The 25363-nt window shown below is 37.5% G+C and overlaps 1 long non-coding RNA gene across 1 annotated transcript; it reads left to right on the forward strand.

The window, feature by feature from the left end:
- Nucleotides 1-4671: 4671 nt before the first annotated feature.
- Nucleotides 4672-23601, forward strand: LOC140736077 (uncharacterized). The gene is made up of 5 exons (XR_012100885.1): nt 4672-4922; nt 15340-15450; nt 17671-17802; nt 21239-21313; nt 22671-23601. It is a non-coding gene; the product is annotated as an uncharacterized lncRNA (long non-coding RNA).
- The last annotated feature ends 1762 nt before the right edge of the window (nt 23602-25363 follow it).

The following is a 25363-nucleotide window of genomic DNA, read 5'->3' on the forward strand; positions in this document are numbered from 1 at the left end:
TATAATGAGGTCCTGATTGAATATGAGAACTATTGCACGAATTCTATATTAACAGGTCCATTAACCCCTACGTGGAAGATCTGCGACCGTTTCACCTGGATGACAAAAATAGATTTTTTGTTCTAAATCAGCTTTAGAGTTAACAACGCGCTATTCTGTATCTATTAAATTCAGCAAATGTTAACAGAATCATAAAATAAATTGTATTTGAGAGCACCTTGAAAGAGATCACAATTACATTTTGGGTTCTGAAGAAGGATGTACTTCTATCCTTCGTGATGAAGTTTCTCGGTTAAGTATGAAATATACCTGAAAAAGCCCAATAAGAGGAAAAGTATTTTTCATCTACTGCGTGCGAATTTCTTCCGATTGATCTGTTTCCTTATTTCGTCTGCTGAATGTGAGCGCAACATTATCAAGTGCATTGCTTGATCAACTTAATTTGAACAGACGGCAACACTCTGCTGGATTGTGATTGTTTAAGCAGGTGCTGTACAAAATCTTCTCACTTGCCAATGTAATGTTTACATGTATGGGTTTCCTTATAGGCCATGGACGCCAAATTGCTGCAGCAAATCAGAGAATCAGTGCACGTTCTCTGACTGGCTAAAGGTAAATTTGTTTATGGGGAGCCGCGTCCTGCATGATGCCACTGGGCAATCAATGTTCAGCAAATTTCCCCAACTGCTACTCAATTTATTTCTTTTGGCGTTTCAAAGTGATGGAGCAAGAGGCAAAGCATAAGAATATATATTTTTTTTTCAAAAAAATAGCAATAAAACATAAGATTTCGTGAAAGTGTTTAGTCTGGTTTTGGATCAAATCGTTGTTGCACTGGTTTTATTTAGTCAGAAAAAGATCAGATCTCATCCAAAGAAGATATTGCACCAATAAATATAAAGGATTCCTTATAGTTTAATTATTCTGCCCAAAGTTTCTAGTCAGCTGCTCACAGAACTTCTAATTCGGAATATTGATCGAAATGTGTTAAGTTTCCCAAGCTCAGATAGGTTTCATGTGTCGTACGTGAATCATATGTGGAAGTAACTAAGTTTATTGAACTTTATTAATATAGGAAGCTACGCCGAATTAACGCTAGGACACGCTTGCACTAAGTCACTTTATCGTAATCATATGACGCTCTGAAAACCTAATCATTTCCAAACCTTCACAATATTTCCTTAGATAAAAGACTTCTCCACGAAAGATGCAGGAATTGGGCCTCCTACCCGAAAACTGGCTTTATCAAAGCCAAATCTCGCCCTGTCCACAGTGCTTAATAAACAAACTAGATACTGTATTCCTCCACTTTGAATGAAATCATACATCGCATGTTGAACCTGCTGCTCCTGACAGTGAAAAGTACCATTCTCGCCCCTCCAGATGCAAGTCATATTCTTTAATGCAGTTCCTTTCTGATACAATTAACATGCCACTTAACCGCGTGCTTAACAGAGTTTTCAAAATTCTGGAGTCATATGGGATAATAATGAATACAGTCCTATCTTGACAAGGTGTATAAAAGTAATCTTTGAAGAGAGGCCTTTGTGGTGGGTAGACCAGTACAATGCAGAGGCAGGAATGCGAGCCTTTCTTACCTGAAACTGACAAGATTTCAATATTTCCCGCGGGAACTCAGGTCGGGTGATTGCCTCAAAATCAGCCTAAAAGCAACATCCAAACTCCAGTTTGGTCCATGTATATTGCTAAATAATACAGAACTCAAGTTAAAAGTATCTGTGGTCGCACTTGGCCTGTGCCTGTTATGGGGTGTAGTGACCGATGGCCACAAGGAATGTGGCCCTATTACCATTTTGTTTTGTCCCAAGCTGAAGCTGGCCCCCTTTCACGGCTCTCCATTCATTCAAATCATCGCTCGCACTCTTTATTGTAAGAGACGGGCTTTCAGGCCTTGAATTGTTCCCTCTTAACAATGAATTCTTTTGTTTAAGTCTTTCTTTTATACTCCACGATAATGCCAATGGTACTTCAGGCTCGGGTCTCTGCAAATGTTTGCAAAATTATACATTTATATCTGAAACTCAGAAACGGCACTCTACAACAGACGCCAAAACATTTAAGCCCAATTTGTTTGCGAAACTGTAAAATGTATCAAAGGACACTGTAGCGAAAGACCATCTCTCATTTGGGCTGGCGGATAGTTAAAATGCGTTAATAATCTGCAACATACATTTTGATTGTTAAAACAATACCTTGTGGAAACAAAGCTAATTGGGATTAAGAAGAACAGGAATAAATTGATATATAAACTGGACGGTGTGTTCTCTTCCTTCCTGAGAACAATTCTTTCTCGCTTTAATTATATAAGGTGCGATCAGGACAAGCACAGGAAAATCAAACGGATGTAAGGAAGTGGGCAGGCATAAAATCCTTCAAAATCCAGAGAAGGGCCTTGCAAAAAATAAAATGAGGTAATCTAATGGCGTGCTATCGAGTCAGTCTGCTGTGAAATATGATTTGATTTCAGCTGTAAGTCAAATATGACTTTTGCAAATTCAGGAGAAGTTGTATCTATTTTAGTTGAATTGATGAATGATTTGTCAGGCACATGTTTCCCGCTGTGATCGTGAACCCGTCACTCGCCAGGAATGTAGGCATGATCTCCCCGGACAGCAGCAGCAACAACAAAATCAGTGACCACAGCATCTGAGCGATTCCCAGGGATGGAGGAATACATAGCATTGTCTTCAGATGCAATGACGGGACAAGTGCTAAGCACACCAATATGAGGCCAGGTCAGATATTTAAAGAGCGCTTCATAGGGTAAAATTACCATATGGCACAATCAACACGGCCAGGCCTAAATTTTATGCCCCCGCCCCCTCACACACAACTAGTTATGTAAAATATTAAGCAAGGGGAGGTTAACCATGTATTGTTTCATTTAAAGGAGGTTGGTCTGAGTGACCTATTAAACCAATCGACTGGGTATGGTAAGTTCTTTTCCAGTCTATTGTAATGGTGTTCACTGCTTCTAGAACAGATACCTTTTCAAGAATCTATATAAGCCCAGTGACACATGAAAGGGAAGTTTCTACTTATCTATACTGACATATCACTTTTAAGTATTAATAAGTCAATGATTTCTGCAGGCAAGTTCGGTTTCCCGTGGATAAATATTGACGTTTTCTGACCTCATTTTTTAAAAATGCGATTTTTTTTTCAGATCTATGTGCATAAGCATCTAGAGGTTTAGTTTCCAGGCTGTCACTGTTCACTATGGAACTTATATAAGCAAACGTACCAGGAGTTAGCACACCTGGTTTGACATTTTAACTCCACAGACGGATAGAGTTTTGAAAATAACTTGTTTACCGTGAGTTGATAAAGCTACCTTTTTTGGAAATTAATGTAACATTTTGGTATTGTTTACACTGAAACTGAAATAATTCTACAGTGTGTTGGGATATACGGAGCTTGTCGCTCCGGTTGCATGTGACTACCTATGCTCACTCCCATCTTCAAAGGCAGATACCTCATCGCTTTCTTTAAGCTGAACATCTTTCCAAAAAAAATCAAAATAAGCTTACTTGGATTAATATATATGGCAAAGAGCGGAAGATAAAGATATTGCAGACACTCTTTAAAACTAAATTATACAAACAATCTAAATTAGGAATATTATGAGCTTTGATGTCAGAAAACAATCTGCAACCAATGTTTTACATGTTATGATTACTATTGCTTTCCCTGCCATTAGAAATAAAAGTTTAACTGACCACCTTGGTTTTCCTGTTTAAATTATACAAGGCATGATTTAAATTGCATTGCACAGTCCGAGTGGACAGCAGGTGTATTGGTTTGATGCAACCGCACATCGGAGGTAAGACAATAGAGCTTGCGGAAATATGCCGAACTCTTTAGCTAAAGAATTGTTAAAAGATGCATAAAATATCGTGCTGAAGCTTATAGATTCCTTAAAATATTAAAATTGCACTTCAAGCAACCCTGAGACTCAACCTTACACATTCATTGTTAAATAATATCCGTATGCAAAAAGAAAACATTGACAATCTATTTTATGGTAATCGTTCGATAAAATAGTTCTATATCTAATATCGTCAAGCTTCAACACATCCTAAATGCCCCCGTGCATTGAAGTTAAGAAGTGTGGTCGGATAGTGGTTAAATTTAACACTAATAAAATATTTATTATCTAAAACATCTAAATTGTTTTCCGACTTCATTTATGGGCCGTTCTGCTGTAAGGTGTGTCCCTCTTTTTTACTGCAAACAGCTTTACTTCCATGGATAATTCAATCACCGAAAACAAAACATACACCCTGACAATAAAAATGAATGAACACCAAGTGGTTTTCGCATTTCAAATGATAAGTTCAAGTGAAAATATAGGGGGGAATGTTTCTAAATTTTATTTATAATAAAATCCCGATTGTAATTTGTCAAAGTTCCCACTGCAGATCCTTACATAACTACCTCAACAATAAGCAATGCTTGTATGCACGCTATTGAAGAATGTCTATGGAGGCGTGCAAAAAGGTTTTTGACCCCCTGATGGTGTTTATTTGCTGCCTAGGCCAGGGAGAGAGCGAGAGCAAGAGGGGGGGGGGGGTTGAAGGGAGGGGGAGGGGTGGGGTGGGAAGAGAGAGAGAGAGAGAAGGGAGAGAGAGAGAGAGAGAGAGAGAGAGGGAGAGAGAGAGAGAGAGAGTGAGTGTGTGTGTCATTGTAATGCAAAAGGCGCAGCTTCGTTCAGATGGAGATTGAGAGGCCGAGAAGCCGGCAATCCGGGACATCGGCGTATAACGTTCAATTTGTCCCCAGCATTGAATGAATTTGCCAGTAAAATATCAGCTTCTTTTACAGATATGAATCATGAGAAATGAAGAAACCTCTCGTCTGAAGGTCGAAGTGACCGCAATCTGCACATGAAGCATATCCAGGCTAGTAACTTTGCTGGTTAATGTAGCGATGCTTGTCTAGCGCATTCTCAAACATCAGTTTGCGTTTGAGCTATTAATCAAGATTAAAGGTCACTTTATTTTGATCTGTCATAATAGTGTGTGGGGGCTTAGCAACAACAATTTTGCGGAAATATGTATATTTTTACAAGAGCCGGCCAGAGAAGGTACGGCACGTGGGCCTCCGAGTTCCCTCCGTGTATTAAAAATTTCGTCCCTCGTCTTGCTTAAAATATTAAAATAGTCGCAAAACTTGAAACGCGCGTGATTCTGCATTGAAAAGCCACAGTTCCTCACTAAATATATTATGCGTTGTTGAGAAGGAAGCGCGGCTTCATTGGAGTTCGCTGTTTACGAGATAGGTTGAATTCCTACTAGTACATGTGGTTAGGATGTGCCGGAACAGATTTAGCCGTGTAAATATTAGATAATATTTTCATCTATGAATAGCATTAGATTTAAAGTTAAATACAGGCATTTGGAATGTTTTTTTGTTAAAAGAAAGCGCGAGATAGAATGATCAGAAAAGCTTCACATATCTCGGTTCTTTGTCTGATTTCTAACAGTGGGTGGTAGGAAAGAGAAAGGAAGAAAATGGCGAGTAGCGGTCGTTTACATTTTCTTCCGGTATTTCAATCGATTTTGCCTGCACGCTATTGCGTGTTGTAATAATTGAAGTGCATATTCACTCTTCAGAATATGTGCATTAAATGAATATTTTTATTGGAAACATTTAAGTAACATCACAAAAGTCTACGAAAATAATTGATTAGGCAAAGAACAGACAAGTGTCTTTTGGCGCCTTATATAAAATTATTGTAAACTCTATGACCAGGCCTGTTTATTTAACCTATTGCTCTATAGGAAACCCGCATTCATATTAAAATCTACCGCCACGTTTTATTGCAAACAGCAAAATGCTTACAATTCGTAATTGGCTGTACCTTATTCTCAAACATATTTGTTTGCCCATACATTGTATTTATATATTTCAAAAAGACAAGCTGTATAGAAAGGCTTGCACGTCAGAATTGGTGGAATTAAATATTTTTACATAAATAATGTATCATTAACTTCTGCTCTTTTTTAAAGATGTAGTTTTGATATTTTTCATTATACACCGATTAATATATTAAGTTTTCGGCTGCCTAAGTGTAAACCACAATTTGAAAAAGCGTAATCCTAGAATAAGTTATTATCTGTTATCCCAAATTCGTTCCTAAGTGGTTAAATAGCAGAGAAATACATTCAAAGCTATATGTTATAATCTATTGGTAACTTAGAAGACAGTGCGGTTCATTTAAAATGAACTAGTTGAATGGTATATAAATGTATTATATAGTGGTTTGATTCAGCTAGGCTTCTTAGGCTTTCAATCATAAATTGTTTTACTTAACTGCAGATTGCATCCTCTAATTTAGCCTAAACACTTCATGCTTTCGATTCCATATATACGATTAATGCATCCCTCTGCAACAAATGTGTTTCGATGTACGTTAGAGGTCCCACTTGATTTCATAGCCATCAGAAATTCAGCACTGTCAGAGATGCGTTTGGATTAAGTAACAATGAGGTCACCCTCACAGGTTTAAAAAAAAGTGCTGATTCGTTTCAATACCATGGACAGCGATCTATCCGCTCCAAACTGTTAGTAAGTCATTTATCGCTCGCCGCCTCGCTCTAGCTTTAACAACGTGCAATTATGAAATATTAATTTCTATTAATACTTCTAATCATTGAAGTTAATCTAAAGTCAAAGAATCTATACATGGACAATGCTGAGTATTGTGAATGCACAACCCCAGGGTTACATGTTCAATATATGAGACTAATGAGTAATGCCTTATATATCTAATCGTGAAATGTTTAAGACAAAGAGTGGGTAGATGGTTTTTTAAAAAAATCAAAATACGTAGTGGAAATTGTTGTTTTCTAAAACTTCAGTCGTCCGCTATTGTATCAAATGTGAACTGTTTATTTATAAACTGAAATGGGCCTATGGTGAGACCAGAACTACTTTGCAGGACGGGGGTTTACTGATCCAGCAATACGTCAATTGAAAGAAACTGTTTACAAGATAGCATTCGTTTAGAATTTCACTCCTTTAGTTTCAAGGACATCCTGCTGATCAGGATTTGGTTAATGGAGGAGAACTTCTGTCCCACGAATGACGTCATGGGTCCAATGTAATCCTCTTGTGCTGAACCCAATCAGCAGATGTGCCGCTTGTCTGGATGGAGAGCGATTAATCCGTTAGACTGGATCAGATCAGCTGCACGCTAGGACTGGACCAAACTGCCTCTAGTCCGATAAAGAGACCGGATAAATTGTAGAAGCTTTGTCGCCTCTTTAACACTCTGGGATGGAGGAGAGGAAGAGGAACGTTGTTCAGCTGATCGCAGCTCTAACTGTTAACCGCGATTCCTTCTCGTCGATATTATATAACGAGATGATCACGAAAACAGAGAATACCGAGAGATCAATCGTATTTTTCTCTTCACACCGCGCTCTTCGAATGAAGCAAAAAAAAACGCAAATGTATTTGGAGTTCGTTAACAATGGATGTGTCAGGGACATTTTCTTCTGACGCAGGGGCTATCCGACAATGGAACCGGTAAATCTGCTAAAGGCTAGAGGTGCTGTACACAGTAATTATGGGTTTAGGTGGAATAATGATGTACAATGTCCTGGCTACACTGTAATTTGGGAAGAAAAGAAGGATTTTGCAATCGATCTTAAAAGGCTGCTCTTGACCATGGAGATGAACTGGAAACAAGAGCAAAAAAGCAATGTTCTTGAATATTAGAAGTGTGTGTGTGTGTGTGTGTGTGTGTGTGTGTGTGTGTGTGTGTGTGTGTGTGTGTGTGTGTGTGTGTGTGTGTGTGTGTGTGTGTGTGTGTGTGTGTGTGTGTGTTCCATTTTGTTTTAACTTTCTTTAGCAACGGCGAGGGTGGGGGCGAAGGGCACGGAAATACGATAACGAACAATGAAGGTTATGTTGGTTTATGTTATATATATATTTGTATCCAGCCACTTCGTCACTATGGTTGTTTATAAGAAATAAGAATCTGGATTTCTTAGCTGAAAACATGCAACGTTTAGTTTGGCATTTACAGTCTAAAGGAGAGTTTGTGCTATTTGGTGATACTGACTCTTGCTCTCCGTGTTCACAGCGGACCTTGATTTAATGTCCATACAATTAAGGCACGCGGTGAATGCCAAGAGAGGGGCCGTCAAACTTCAGTTCTAATTTAATTGGACGCAACAGCCTGTTAAGCAACACAACATCACTAATTTACGCTTATTTAATCAAATAGGGCATGTCTTTTTAAACTAATTTTTAAAAAGGTACTTTAGTAACACCAATATTGAAAGCATAGTTTCAGGCTATGTATACCCTTAAAATCTGAAATAAATACGGCAGTATATGTAATAGATTTAGTCAATTACATGCAGAGATTTATCGGAGACGTAAGACACAGAGAGTGAAATAGAGTTTATAGTTGTGTGATTTGTTAATTCCTTTTAAAGACCGGCTTTTTTTTTTCCTGATCTGTATCACATTGTATCTGTACGTGTCCGGCTGTTGTAAATAGAAAAACATGGTAGATCATGTACTTAATACATTTTCCGCTAGATTAGCCGAGTTCTCTTCTGTATTTCTTAAATCCCTACTATTAAATAACATGTGTTTCACAAAAATACTCTGGTTTCAGCAGTTGAAATTATTTTGTGTTCGTATGTGTCTCGATAATGTTCCAAAGAGCCAGAAGCAGAATGGACGCTATTCACTTATCTGAGCCCCAGGTTAATGCCAATCGTCCTTCATTGCTCAATGTCATTTGATAATAAAATAATGTCATGAAATGCTGTAGGATTCTAAATACCAGATTTTGATGGGAGGATAGTACCAGCGGAACCTCGTGCCAGTAATGTTCAAAACTAATACCTTGTTCAGAAAAAAATTACAAAATTACAGATTTTCAAATTGTTAAGTCTTATTCCTTTAACAAAATGTCCCTAATCTAGTTTTGATTAAACCACATTAATTTCTTCAGTCTTTCCTCTGGGACTGTTAAAAATAGAGTATTCGCAGATGTCAAAATGCAATCGCACATATTACAAGATTTCATTTTAAGCGGATTATTTAAGAGATACAGAAATGAGCGATATGATAATTGCCATCTGTGATGGTAAAATTGAGGATTTTGTTTAATACGACAGTATATTTTATGAGCTGTTTCGCGCTAACCTAGAATTCAACAAAACAACCTGGACTTGATCCGGGTTGAAAAATTTATCAGCAGAATAGAGTTAGTTTAAAGTGTGTTAATGTGCTCTAGTTGTAGGCGTGTTGCTTGTTTGTTTATTAAAAAGGTGTACATATTGTCCTCTTTAAAGTATTAGTTAAAACCGAGTTACTGAAACAAGGTTTAACACCATCTATTCGTACAAAGCAGTATAACACATATTCACTAATTTTAACAAATCGATCCAGTGATATATAATTGCCAGCTGATTCACATCATTATAGGTGAGATCGCCACCAAATTATGCGGCTGGTTTTAAAAACGAGATCGATGGGAATTAATTCAAAATCATATTGTTTTGATTGGGGCCGTTTCCGTGTTGTATCTTCATTTTGTGAAAAGCATTTCCAGTGATTCAAACTGTTCTCAAGTGTTTGGAATCTGTGTGCAGTACTGCGTACCACTTCGGTAAGTATGAAAGGGCTGGAAAGGACAGGGTTCTCTATTCCGCTGTGTAAGACACGCCTGGAATTGGTGCGAAATTGTAGCATTGCGTTGTAAAATGTACAATTGTTGCGGGATAGACATCTAATAGAATGTAAATTGTGTTTTGTATGTGTGCAGATGGAGGACATCAACGAACAGGACGCACAAGAGTGCGAATTGAATGGTCTTGGATACTGGACCAATGCAAAAAGAAAATAAGAAAACGAGCAATAGTATTAGATCCCCTTAAAGATTAAGAATATGACATTTTGGCATGATTTTTATTCTTACAGCTTCATTTGTCAAATCTTGGATGTTCGTGATCTTCCCCTCTGTCTATTGGTTAATAAAACCAAAGTATGCCAATATAATCAATTAACCACGTGATTGTTGGCTATTGGTGGAAATAAATGGCTGTTTTCTTTTATGGTCTATGCTATTAACAAAACGGTTCCTTCGAAGGAGGCTTCTTTATCGTAATTATACGATATACCTACACAGAATTTGTCGCAAAATCTCCATGTCAATTTTATCCGGAAGAGACTGCATGCGGTTTTTCGAGATTGCGCTGCTGTCCCCACTGCACGAACTGGGATAATGCGGTAGAGAATTGGCGTGCAGTCTGACTGCAGTGCCGGGTGTCAACAGAGCGCCCCCTTCAAGCTTGCACCCCAACATAACGAGCCTGGAAAGTCCAACCATTGGAACCAAGATTTTTATACCTATCTTTTTGCTAATGATATTTATAACTTAAAACATACAGTCTCCCAAATAATGCAAACATATGCTGGTGTAAAGGAAACAAGTTCAGCTTCAAATAGTCCCCAGACAACACAGAATTTCATAAAATACGTCCTTGTATATTTTTTCCGCAGCTGTAAATGTCGCATTCAATGTGTAAAGCTGGCAATCCTGAAAACATCTCAGAATCGGCTGAAAGGTTCAGATCGATTTTTTTTTCGTTTTAGGAGAGGTTGATTAGCCTGAACCAAAACAATTCTGCTTTTCTGAGTTTACAATCTAGCATTCTTCTGAGCAACTTTACATATTAATGGCGCCTTGGCTTAATGTTTCATCCCAATGACAGCATCTCCAACAGTGCAGCACTGCACCAGCCTTGCACAGGAATGTCATATTAGACTAAGCGTTCAAATCCTGGATTAGGGTTGAGTCGACAATATTTTGATTTGGCGGTTGTATGTTCAACGCTGATATAACGTTTTCGAGACCATTAGTTCATGTAGATTACTAAATAGGTGCACGTTGCGGTAAATCTTGGATTTTTAAGATGATTAAGCAGGAATGGGGGGGGGGGGACTGGATTTCTGAAATGAAATGGCGACAATAATCATGACCATGACTAGTTTTGATGGCCAGGTAAAACTAGTTTTGATGCAAGAGCAGAGCGCAATACTGACATTGTAACATATTCAGTCGTTCCATTTTCCAAATCCATGTTTTATGGAATCAGATTCACAGATTTTATATACACTTTTGTTTTCACAATAGGTTCGAAAATGGACATGAGAAGAGTGGGATTAAAAACACAATTCTAAAAAATACAAACTTGTAAGATATTTATATTCAGATAAATATTCAAAATGATTGATCGTTCTGAAGCAGATCAATTAAATGCATTCCGGTGCATTTTAGCTCCACTGCTAACAGTGGCGTCAATCTTCCTCTGAATGAAAAAGACACCTTCAGTAACCCATAAGAGTTCAAGTTACGTTAATGGTGTTTAAGTTTCCGCCGTTAATATACTGGAAATTGAGCCTGTATTTCTCAGTAATGGGTCACACTCGCCGATTTTTAAAACGTCAATATACAGTATAAAGCTTACAGTCGGATAATTGATCCGGCGCCACACTTCGTCTACGTGGGTCATTTCGAACGTAATGATGAAGTTTTACGGTTAGCACGGTTTAAGCTCTGATTGTTCACAACAACTTTCCTTTATTTAGTAGTGCCTTTAATAACCCAACGTCCATGCGCAACTCGCAGGAATTTTTGGCCATCTCAAAAATAGTCCAGATACTTCAACAGGGTGAAATTTAAGAAAATCTGAAAAGAGAGTCGAAATACTTAGGGAGGGAATTTCAGAGCTGAAGGTCTTGCCAGCTGAAAACATGGAGGCCAATGGTGAAACGATGAAGATCGCAGATACGTAGGAGACTAGAACTGAAGTAGGACAAGGGCAAGCACCGGTGTAGATAAGGAAAGCGTTCATTGAAGCCCAACCCATTATTTTGCAATACCAATGTAGCGGCAGTTAATTCGAAATTTACTTTTGAAAAGCACCGTCGAATTCTTATCAAAGTAGGAATGGATTATCTGTAACCCTTAATTAAGAATATCCCAGCAACACCCAATGCCCTCCCTCCTGCAGTGTGTGTTATGACAAGAGATTATTACAATCTTTCACGAAAAGCAAAGGGAGACATCCGGTCCTAAATAGTCTGCCGTAATATGCGAGTTCCGCCGTTAGATTGACAGCGACATTTATATAAAATAAACTACTAGGTCTATTATTAGGTTTTAATGGAATAAAACAAATCACAGTATTCTGAAATGCGTAAATGCTGGAAATACACAACAGGTCAGTCAGTGGTTGAAAAGAATAGAATAAAGATTAAGGGACGGAGCAGGTTCCCAATTTAGATTAAAAGTTTTCATCCCAAACATTAATTTACTGTTATTGCTTTGGTTTTATAAATTACTTTAATGTACATTGTAACTTAGTGGAATTCCAATCTGTAAACCCTATTATTTGTCTAATTTCTATTCGAACTTTACTTTTCTTAAAAATTATTTGAAATAACGTTCGCCTTTTATATATAGGTTTGTTTATTTTGTTTAATCCTTCACATCAAATCTTTCTCGTCTTAAATAGAACTAAATTTGTAGCTTAGCTTCTATGAAAATAAAGAATTCATTTTATATCAAGCCCTAAGGGTAAAATCAGTTGATGAATAATACTGTTGATTTGGGTTTGATTGTATGTGTGCCTATAGATGTGGCGTGTGGGCTACTGGTGGGCTGATAGTAAACCTTATCAATGGATGAGGCCTCTGAGAAACCTTGAGAAAATTTAAATAAGTAAGATTAAATTCAAGCTTAGCTTGCTTGTTAAAAATGTTTTTTTACTCCTCAAACCACTGTTTACAACTGATACTCAAACCCTGCCAAGCCGATAGATAGAAAACCGTGAAAGCTCCTGTTTCCGGTAGTTCAAGGTGTTTTGAAAAACACTAGTACAGTGTTGGATAATGGTTGTCAAGTTTATATATAAAATATATATTATACTCTGGTGACACTCATAATGGACTGCGATGACGAATAGATAGGGATTTCGAACAATGCTCTCTACACTCAGAATTGACAGCTGAAAAACCCTATACTACGTGTTTGAGAGGGCACAGTTAGCTTTAAACAAACATTTTAAACAATTTTCATCATTTATCTTTCGCTCAAATTTTACATTGATTTTAAAATATATTCAGAGTATGCCACAGGTTCAAGATTTCATAGGATAATCTCAAGAATAATTGAGGAAATTGATGGCTATGGAGGGTTGCTGCGGTGACATATTATTGATACTTGTGTAGCCTGTTTCAGATTATGCTCATGCGGAGTCACAAAATATACCTTGCTTTTCAATTTTACATAGAATTGTCTGAAATATTGTTCAAATTCTAGTACAGCCACCATCAAATTATCAATTATCAACTTGCACTGTAACAATTTCCTAACTGGATCTAACGACTGGTTAAAATAAAATAATGTTACATGGAATCTCTCTGACATCCAACATCCACAGATTATAAACAAAATATACGCCCGAACACGGACATAACACTTGCCAGAACTTGACAATAACTTCCATTTACTTCCCATATTACATCTTTGCGTCTTTGTTGCCTACATCAATATACTGTATATCAGTCTACTTCTAAAGGTCGGAATGCTGCAGTTAGTATCGCGACCAAAACACTTCCGTTGGGTTCTCGCAATATTCTGACCATAAACGATTTGATATTGCTCCACATTTAAACTCAGCACATTGGGGGTCACGCTGTGAAATCGGACAAGGAGTGCAATGAGATTCTTGCCTTATTTTTTGATTAAAATGTGTCGTTTCTCTATTTTAAGGCTATCAAACCTTAAAGAATCCTGCTGTTAAATCCTCTGACTGATCTAGTCTGTACCATGTGACTGCGCACAGCGGAATGACAGAAATGTCGAATTTCTACATCCTTCCTGCTGTTTACTGTTGCCGCAGCTTTATTGTTGCTTTCTGCCTGTTTTAGCCTTAAAAGTTTGGAATTATCTTTTAACTTGCTTACCGCCTTCTATTCATCATTCAGGTAATATTTTATACTTCTATTTATTTCTCTATTTTCACGAATCTTCAAATTAATGACAGCTCATTTTGTCAATCCAATCGTGGTTTCGAATGCAATAAACCACACCGCCCCGCCCTAATACTTCTCAAAGCAATACATTAGATATATGGACCCCGTTCTATAGACGTAATTAATTTACCGTTATTTTATATAGAAATCGCTTTTAACTCTGTTCTGAGCAGAAAGTACATTTGGACCGGAAGTGATAGTAGTAAAACCATTGGGGTGATGGGGGGGGGGGGGGAACAAAATGGAGAAGTTTTTTTTGGTACCAACGCTGCAGCAATTCGCTCAGATTCATGTTGTTTACTTAATAGCTTCCTACATCACTCTGCAGAGTACTCATCCCACACTGCCGAGTTGGTTAAAATGTGTGATCGACCATTCTCTTTCTTAGAATCTCGTGGACCTTATAAAACGGAAATGCACCATTGGGTGCATCCAGTCCATCTTGGCGTTTATCGGACTGCAAAGCTTTCACATGTTAGGCACGTGCCCTTATTAGACGAGTTCTCATATTTCTTTGCACCATTCGGTTTAATTTTTAAATAATGATGAAATTTACTTATGTATATTTTATTGGATATTTTCTGGTAGTCCCTATCATAGCCCATGCCTTCATTACAGTTTCTCTTCCACAGAAACTGTTAGAATTCAAGTGTTTATTCATAATATATTCTAATGTGTGGGATCTTAAAATCTGCATTCAACCTTAAATATTACACTGGAATACCTTGCATTCTATAATATTGCACAGTATCCTATTTTATTTAGTGCTCTGAGGTTTGATTCTAACATCCTTTGCACCAAACTGTAAAATTCCATACATGAAGCCACAAATCCCATAATATTGCTAGTTTCACTTTCAGTGCCTTATCTATCTGGAGACCAGGTTTTCAAAGCATCTTGCAAGTGTAACTCTTTGAATTGCACCATTTTTTCCACCATCGAAATTTCTCTTTCAAAATATTACTGCATTTAACCAAAAGATCCCATTTCACATCTGCTGATATTTAACTCTACTTTTTAACCTTTCCACAGTACAGTCATTAGTACTGATTCATTTGGCCATTGGAATTATTATTATTATACAATCTATCTTAGTATCACCTGCTAATCAGGAACTTCTTTAACCCCATGCCTTCCTCAGACTGGTACTGACACTCAATTCCATAAAGTCATTACATGTACCTATCCCATTTCTCACCCTTCTCTAGCCATTAGTAACCTCATTTACTTCAACTGATTTTTACACAGGCTTTACTATTTTTTTGTTTGGAGCTTCATTCAAAATGTTTCTGGATGTTCATGAATACAACATACACTGAAATTCATCCATCTGTTTTCTGACTACAAGACTTAAGTTCGGTAAGCATGGCCTTTATCTCTGATAAAAGTTTCTTTATATAATATCTGCATCTGTATGTAAAACTGTTTATATTTTGCATTTATTTCCTTTTATGCTACATATAGGAAGTCTGGGGATAGGATTTTTATAGAAAGTATAATTAGAATGTTATACAAATGAGGGAAGTGTGTAAGTTGACATGTTTCAATTAAAAAAGTACTTATACATGGCTAAGCAATAGTGCATATAGAGTCTATTGCAGATTCATTTATCTTCAACATAGAAGTTAAATGCAATTTGTTGCTGTATAAAACCAGTAGGAAACAACTCATTTTCCAGCTCTCTTTAAATCATTGTATATTTCTGATAAAGTCTTAAAATATGTGTGTGGAAAGACAGTTATGTTTTAAAATGCAAATTACTTACTAAAAGATCTAAAGTTTAAAACTAATGTCTTGCAATATAGATGTGTTTCCATTTAGAATTGAAGATTCTTATTGGCAACATTAGCAGATGAATAGAATATTTGCTCAACCAAAATCTGTATAAAAGAATGAAATTAACTACAGCACACCATGTTCTAACATCATCATCCTTGATCAAAATAGTGATATGGTCCCAAAGTAGTGTGGATTAAGTGAAGGATATAGGTAGGAAGACTTGTAGATATTGATTGATAGCATAGCTTGGAAGTAGCTTGATGTTATATTGCAATGTGTGTGGAATTCTGACTGAATGAGACTGACTCCTAGACAGAATCTCTCATGTCTTAGTTTAGTAGTTTTTGAAGGCAGGGTAACAATCAGATTCTGGACTTATATTAGATCTTTCACATTACCAGCACTTTTCTCAGTACAGCTGCATTATTCCATAGGATTACACAAAAGTGTTACATGGCAAGGGAATATATTGAATTACATGACTTTTTCAGATTTAATTTTTTAGCAAATGTTTGATGATTTAATGAAGAGTGTTGATAAATGGTATGCAGAACATGTCATCTATATGGACTTTCAGAAGGTACTTAATTATTATCCTATACAAAACCCCAGCCAGCAGAATTGATTTACAGGGTCACGTATGGATAGATCTATTTAAAAAGGCAGAAGGCAGAGAGTAATAGTAAATGCTTCTTTTTCAGATTGGAAGATGGTAGGGAGTGGTGTTCCTGTCTAGTGAATACTGGGCTCATTGTCTTTTGATATATGTTAATAACATGGGTGTGTAAATGTTAGTAACTTTTCTAAATCTGCAGTGGCACAAACTTAGGAAGACATGTATAGACTGTCTCAAGGGGCTGACAAATGACAAAGATGAAAGTTATCATAGTATTTATAAATTGTAAAATATTTATATCAAAGTAATTAAAGTAATTATAAAGTATTTATAAATTGAGAGACAGAACAAAGTCAAAGTCAAGGTTATTGTCATATGCACATGTATTACATGTATGCACAGGTGCAACGAAATACTTGATTTGCAGCAGCATCACAAGGATAAAGCATCATGTAAGCGGCATTCGTAAGAAAAAGATAAATACTTTTTATAAAGAAGCACAATTGGAATGAATAAAGCAGTCCATTTTAATACAACGTGGTCAAAGTGTTAAACTCTAGTCATTAAGGTCAAGGAGACAAAATAGGATTTAAGATATTCCTTAGGATATGTAGAAATGGAGAGTCTTATGGAAAATCCCTGAAGGTGGCTATCATGATGTGGAAAGATTAATAAAGCATATATTATTCTGGGAATTATTAATAGAACCATATAATACAACAGCAAGGAAGTTACAGTGAATGCACACAATCACTAACGTACTCACCAAAATGTAGGAAATACTTCAGGTTATGATCTGAAATTCATGACCTCTAAAACTAGTGAAAGCATAATCAAGTGCTTCAATCAGGAACTGTGTAGGTCATTTAGACAGAGTGCTTAGCAAGGTTAAAGGGAGAGAGCCCAGAGGAATGGGGTTATAAGGATTCTTTTGATAGCATTCTGCAAAGATACAATGGACAGAATGGTCATCCCCCACTGCCACAATTTAAAAACTGCAAAGTTACCCGCTGAATTTTGAAATAATTAGTAAATGTGACTGGTTTTTATCAGTAATTGTATATATTATATTTAGTCACTTCCAGTAAATACTTTCAGTTTCTTTATGTTTTAAAATAATAAAATAGAACTACCTTTACTTGGTAATCTTCTTTACACTAACTTTCTCCTCTGGTCTCCTAAAGGTGGTGGTACATGCTGGTCACAATGTCTCTTCCTGAAATATGGTTCTACAGGCTTCTGTATCTCTTTGATGTGAACATTCTTCTTATACAAGTCTGGATTGTGAATAGAGACAGACTAATAGATAATATAAGGTATCAAACAATTCCTTCATCCAACAGCTTTCATAAGGTTATTTGAAGGTCACTAATTTGCTTCTTAGATTATGATTGATTTTTTTTTGTCTTTTGTCTCTTCCCATTTCCAAGATAAGTCAGACCGACTTCCAACCACAAGTAAAATTGCAGTGGCTATTTCAGCACACTTGGGGATTCAATTTGAACCTGGCCTGCATAAGTTCAGCAGTACATTAGAAACACTGAGGGACAACAAAAGCCTAATTGGCATTGGGACTCCCTCCAAAGGCACTTATTAAATCACAAAGGAATACAGTGAGTCAGTCAACCCATATTTACCTAATTAACTTTACCTAATTATTTACTACATTAACTTTTAATGCATGGAATAAACAGAATATAACATGAAGACCTTGGGGAAATTATTTATTTCACATGACTGATGCTTATCATCAATCAGAGTGAATGAAACCATTGTCGGTTATCAAGTCAGGACACACTACAACCAGCTTCTCACTTGTCACACTGCCTGTTAAATGCAATTGTGACTTTAGGCCTAGCCCAAAAAAGATGAATGTTTTGAGTTAACACTGTTGGAACAGAGTTTTATGCAATGTTGGAACAGATTAGAAATTCAGCATTAATTGACAGCAAATCATACAGTCTGCGAAAAGAGCATGCTGTCTTTATCCCCTAAGCCCCATTATATACCTGAATCTTACAAGGACCTTACACTAGGGATACTAAATGCAAAATCAAACCCAGTGGGTACTCGTAGGCTGAGATTTTTAAAAAATGAATACTCAGTTTATTATTCATATAATGAATCAGGAAAATCAGAACTTAACTACCGTATTAGAAGCTTGATAATTTAATCTTTTTTTCTAAAATGTGTTTAAGTAATATCATGCCTGCTCACTAGAGAAGTTTTGTGTCACATATCACAAACTTTATAGTTTATTTTGGGCTGTTTTCTACTTTTTAACATATTTGCTGATAATTCTGTAAATGCAAAAATCATATTCTGTATTAGGAGACACTATATTTACAAGAATAATCTTCTGATATTTAAAAGTGAAGTATAGAGCCTATTAAAATAAATACATATTTTGTCCATAATATTTACACATTAAATTGATACAGCTTTTAAATTTTGCTCATTTTTCAACTTTTACAAAGCAATGTCCCTCTGCCTAAGATGTCAATACCTTATCCAACTCATAATTTTCTGTTCTTGGGGTTAGCTATAAGAGATGTGAAGAAATCACTTACTGGTTAGTAATTTTTTGTTGGAAAGTTCAGTGGAGACTCATGATGTAAAATGGAGGTCACCACCAAAGTTTTAAAAAAAGTAGTGAGTGAAGTCAAAAACAAAATCAAATCATCATCATATTGATTTAAAAAAGAATTTAGTGGCAGGTAATAGCAAAGAAAGTTTGATTTTTGATGGAAAGGTTTAATTAGAATAGCATTTAAACCTAGATTTTGGATAATTAAGTATTAATCAATACAGATTCCAAAAAGTCAGTAAAGCCACATGAAAACAAGGAAATAATACCAAAGAAAATTAAGAAACGCAGAAGTACAAAAGGCAAAAATAAGTCAGACCTTTAGAACTAATTTAGAAATTCAGTATATTAATATTGCAGTAATAACTACCTTATATCTTTATGTCAAAACAAAACACACTGTTTAAAAATAACAGCCTTGGGAACACATATGCTCAAGATGCCTACGCTCTAAGATTCAGATTTACAGAACAGCATTTCAAAGCAAAAAGCTTAAATATCATTAAAGAATTTCATCTTTATCCTATTTTTTCCAAGATATACATAACTTGTTTTCCTCATCTCAACCTTTCATGTAAATTCTTTCCTAAACCAAGCTAAGGCTATGAAATTCTTTCCAATGTATGGTACCTTGAACTGAACATAAAGTTAAGGATGGACTTTATCAAAGGGTTAGCAGGACATCATTACTTAAGTGCTCTTTGCCCCTATTAATAAAACCAAAGATCCATTTTAATCACCCCACCTTGTCCTGCTACCTTGAAAGTTTTGTATAAATTTATTATTCATGCTTTCTACCCATAAATTTTATCTAGCATTTCTCCAGCGTTTTCATGTCCTCTAGGTAGGCAGGTAACCTCTCTATGGTTTCCTATATATCTTTTTAAACAAAATATGCTTTATTCAAAAATAAAATTATGTACAATAAACCATTCAATGACACTCAATCCTTTACAAATGTTTCCATTAGTCTTTACATTTCCATACTTTTTGCCACCCACGTGGCACTCTGTTATTCCATATTTACATACCCTTGTTGAGGGATATAAACCCCGCCCCCTACCCCTCAACTCCCACGGGAGAAGAACCCTAGACTGTGGTCCTTCCCCACCGGGCCCTTGCGGTGGCTGCACCAAGTTTCAGTGCGTCCCCCAGCATGTACTCCTGCAGCTGAGAATGTACCAGTCGGCAGCATTCTCCCACGGACATCTCCATGTGCTGGTAGACCATCAAGTTTCGGGCTGACCAAAGAGCGTCTTTCACCAAGTTGATGATCTGCCAGCAGCACCGGATGTTGGTCTCGGTGTGCGTCCCCAGGAACAGCCCGTAGATCAGAGTTCTCTGTTACGCAGCTGCTGGGAATGAACCTCGACACTGTCCCTTCCATCCTCCTCCGCTAACCCACAGTGTGCAAAGAGGTGGGTCACCGACTCCTCCTCACTGCAGTCCTCCCGTGGACAGTGGGATGTGGAGATGACGTTCCGGGCATACAGGAGGGATCTGACTGGGAGGGCCCCTCTCACCGCCAGCCAGGCAAGGTCTTGGTGCCTGTTGGTGAGGTCTGGCGATGAGGCATTTTGCCAGATGAACTGGACGGTCTGCTCAGGGAACCACCCCACTGTGTCCATCACATCCTTCTCCTGCAGTGCCTGCAGGACCTTACATGCTGACCACTGCCTGATGGCCCTGTGGTCAAAGGCGTTGACCTGAAAGAACTTCTCTACAAAGGACAGGTATGGCAGCAACGACCAGCTGACAGGGGTGTTGCGCGGGAAAGGGGCCAGACCCATCCTTCGTAGCCAGGGCGACAAGTAGAACCTGGGCACATAGTGGTACTTGGTGCCCACATACCTGGGATCCACACACAACCTGATGCAGCCACACATGAAGCTGGCCAACCGGGTGAGGGCGACATTGGGAACGTTTTTGCCCCCGTTGTCCAGGGACTTGTGCATGGTGGTCCGTCTGACCTGCTCCATCTTGGATCCCCAGACGAATCTGAAGATTTCTGTTCTTAATCCTGCTACAGACATCCCCTTTAGTTCTTTCCTGAACCACTTACTATTCTCAACTCATTGTATATCTGAGCACTGTTAACCGCTGATGAGTTCCACTTTGGTTTAAGATAACTGACCTACAAGTTAACTCTGTTCCTCTCTCCACAGATCCTACAGGACATACTGAATATTTTAAGAAGATTTAGTTTCTAACCTCAGTTTTAAACCCAGCACTCACCTTAGGTTGGTACCTCATTTGCATTTTGTATAGTGTTGTGTTTTACTAGTGAGAAGAGTGGATCAAATGAATGGTTGTCTTCAGATTTGTTCTACAAGCAATTGTGTCTGATTCACCATCAAATACAAAGAGAATATTCCGCCCTTTTATGAGAATATAAACACACTGGCCCAGTACACTATGAAAATTAATGTAGGAAGCTGCAAAAATACTGGAGTACATATAAAACTAGAGACAATAGGAACATTAATGGTTAACTGCTGTACAATCAGAGAGTTGTTTCTTAAATTGTCAATCTATGATCTGAATGCTAATTCCCACCAATCCTCACTATCAAAAGCAGCAGTAAACCTAGATCAAAGTTTGTCAAGATTTTTTTCAAGGAGCATCACTGGCTTGGCTCTTAATATTTACTTTGAAAAAGAAAACATGAATGGGCAGGTATCAGCACAGACTAATTTAAGTAATGATGTCAGGCCGCTTTAATGAATGTACCAATACTGGCTTGAAAAGAATATCAAGTGCTTTAAACTACTTCAAGCAAAGGCAAGGGGACATGGAAAATCTAAGCGCAGTTTAATCACTAGAAACACAATGTTGGAATATGGAGTAACAAAGAAGCTGCTGAAGGAAAGTAGCAAGTTGAGCAGCATCCCTGTTTGGAAATGAATTGTCAATATTTCATTACCAGGACTGAGACTGGAGAGGGGAGATGGCCAATATAAAGAGGAAAACTGGAGCAATGGTCAGGAGTCCAATGTGATTAGTGGAACGTGCAGTGATAAATACTGGCAAGTTGCACTTGGTAGGGGAGTGGGAAGAGGCGATGGGTTTGAGAGACAGTGGCAGTGGCTGAGAAGTTGGTTGTAACAGCACCTACACTGGAATTTAGCTCTTAGAACTTTGAAGTTGCACCAAGTTGGCCAAGCAGATTCAAGGATTTCCCTTTGAAGTGTGAGAAATTGAGAAGTTCTCTGATTTCTTGCCATTATAGCACTCTAGCTTCATCTATGGAATCCAGGAGAGCTGGTGCTCTGTCCAAGTGCTGGGCATCAAAATCTGCCAACACTGTTTTTCTCTCCTGGGATCAGCATGACATGTGTTGTCTAACCATGTGGTAGCTTACTGCAGCTCAGAGTTGGAAAAAGTCAAGTAAAGCAGCTAATGAAGTTCTCTGGATTGTTTCCTCAACATATTTATGAATGTGGGTTTTAAAATCTTTGGGAGGCTTCATCTTAATTCTGTGGTTAAAATTATAATCATTTCTGGCAGCTTCACATTGATGACAGTCCTAAAATTACCAATGTAAATAGCCAGCTGTAATGAAGAAATAACAGTTGTCTTCTCAAAATACTTTTTTAGCTCCCATACCTAGATGGATACGGACAGGACTATTTTTGGCAAGCTCATCAGTGGAAACAAGGGACTCTACCATGCATTGGTTGGGTTTGGAATAAACCTACTTAAAAACATTAATCTTCTGTGTACTAAGATCTTTTGATAGAAGTTCACACTTTGATCCAGGCAGGCTCCTAACATTAAGTTGATAGATGCAATGCTAGCCCATTGTTTTACATGATTTTTTTTTTGCTGCTTCTTTGCTTTCCAGACTGGGTAGCTGTTTATGGACATTTATTCATATTATATTAAATAATAACTTCTCAATTAATTGATGCACAGGGAAAACATATATATAGCCTACCGTTAGCTATTCACCTCAGCACTGAAATTATGCTTAATGTAGTCTGTATTGGATACCAGGTTCTTATCTCTTTCTCTATTTGAAATTAGGGTTAATCCTTAAAGTGATAATCTATCCTAGAACAGTGTATATCTGCCCTTTCTGGCATGCTAGCATTCAACATCTCATGAATAAATCAAATTAAATAACTCAACCTTGTCTTGCATCATTACATAAATAATAAAACACAACATATTAAGATCATATGACATAGGAGCACAAGTAGGACATTTAGCAACTTAATCATGGTTTATTTGTTTTCCCTCTCAATTCCATCTTCCTGCCTTCTCCCCATAATTCTGTCTTAATTCTGTGGTAAAATTGACTATTTTATAATAATTTTTGGCAGCTTCACATTGATGACAGTACTAAAATTAGGATGTGGACACCATAGAAAGGGTGCAGAGGAGGTTTACAAGGATGTTGCCTGGATTGGGGAGCATGCCTTATGAGAATAGGTTGAGTGAACTCGTCCTTTTCTCCTTGGAGTGACGGACGATGAGAGATGACCTGATAGAGGTGTACAAGATGATGAGAGGTATTGATCGTGTGGATAGTCAGAGGCTTTTTCCCAGGGCTGAAATGGCTGCCACAAGAGGGCACAGGTTTAAGGTGCTTGGGAGTAGGTACATAAGAGATGTCAGAGGTAAGTTTTTTTACGCAGAGAGTGGTGAGTGCGTGGAATGGGCTGCTGGCAATGGTGGTGGAAGTGGATACGATAGAGTCTTTTAAGAGACTTTTGGATAGGTACATGGAGTTTAGAAAAATAGAGGGCTATTTCTAAGGTAAGGGACATGTTTGGCACAACTTTGTGGGCCGAAGTGCCTGTATTGTGCTGTGGGTTTTCTATATTTCTATAATATTCTTAACCCTTACTAATCAAGAACCTTTCAACCTCTGCTGTGAAGATACACAATTACCTTTCTTCCACAGCCTTCTGTAGCAATGAATTCCACAGATTTACCATCCACTGGCTAAAGAAATTCATCTCTGTTTTAAATGGATGTCCTTTTATTCTGAGGCTGTGCCCTCTGGTCCTAAACTCTCCCTACTGAAACATCCTCTCTGCTTCCACTCTAATCAGGACTTTCAGTATCAACAATTCAGTATACAACAATTTTATTTTCAAAATTGTTGCTTCCTCAGATTTTTTATTTGTTTGTTTATGATAACCTACTTGAAGCTGAACACAAATGTAAGTTCAGACTACTTGTATCAGGTAGGAATTTGGAGATACATTAAATTAACCTTTATTGAATGTAATGCATTAAATTGCATAAATGTGCTGACGCTTTGTGATAGTTCAACTAAGCTAAAAATGTTGATAATTTTCATTTGTACTCAGTGTCTGAGGCTTCTCGCTTATCTGTCCAACAATAATCAGCCAGCATTGATGGAGTCCAGTTCCCCTAATACTGTTTCTGCTTGACCACAATGTCCTGGTGAAATCGTTCACCTTGTTTGTCACCGAGAGCGACAAGATTTGCAGGGAAGTCTAAATGGGAATGCAGAAAAAGAATCTTTTAGTGACATGTTTCACTTCATGTTTTTATATGCTGGAAGCATATTGTCAACCAGCACACGTAGTATAGTGCTCCGAAGTTGCCAAGAAATTTTTCAAAGATATCCTTGAATGCCTTCCATGCGATTTTTTCCAGTTCCAATAGAAGTTCTTCAAATTGCCTGTCATTGATGATCTGCTTTATTTGTGGACCAACAAAAATGCCTTGCTTAATCTTGGCACTAGTTATTCTGACTTGAATTATGAATGGAAATAACAAATATAGGTGATTTCAAAAAACGGTGCACAATAGGGAAATGTCATGGCAATTTTCATGATCAGTAGCCCAAAATACATAAGATACACCCAAAAGTATTCAGGAAGCTAAATCTTTGTTGTCCAGTGTATTCAATAAATTTCTGTAAGATTCTGTAAGATCTCATCCTTCTAAACTCCAGCAACTACAGGCTAATGCTCCACCATTTCATCAAGGCTGATCCTATTTCCCTTTCAACCCCAATCTCCTGCCTTCTCCCTGAATCCCCTCATGCCCTGGACAATCAAGAATCTTTTAACCTCTGCCTTAAATATACATAAAGACTTGACCTCCATAGCTGCCTGTGGCAAAGAATTCCAAAGAATTCACACTCTCTGGCTAAAGAAATTCCTCCTCATTTCCATTCTAAAAGGATTCCCCTCTATTCTGACACTGTGCTCTGGTCTTAGACTCTCCCACCATAGAAAACATCCTCTGCAAATCAACTCTATCAAGGCCTTTCACCGTCTGATAGGTTTCAATGAGGTCATCCCTCA

Source organism: Hemitrygon akajei, chromosome 11, assembly GCF_048418815.1.
Source record: "Hemitrygon akajei chromosome 11, sHemAka1.3, whole genome shotgun sequence".
Taxonomy (NCBI): Eukaryota; Metazoa; Chordata; class Chondrichthyes; order Myliobatiformes; family Dasyatidae; genus Hemitrygon; species Hemitrygon akajei.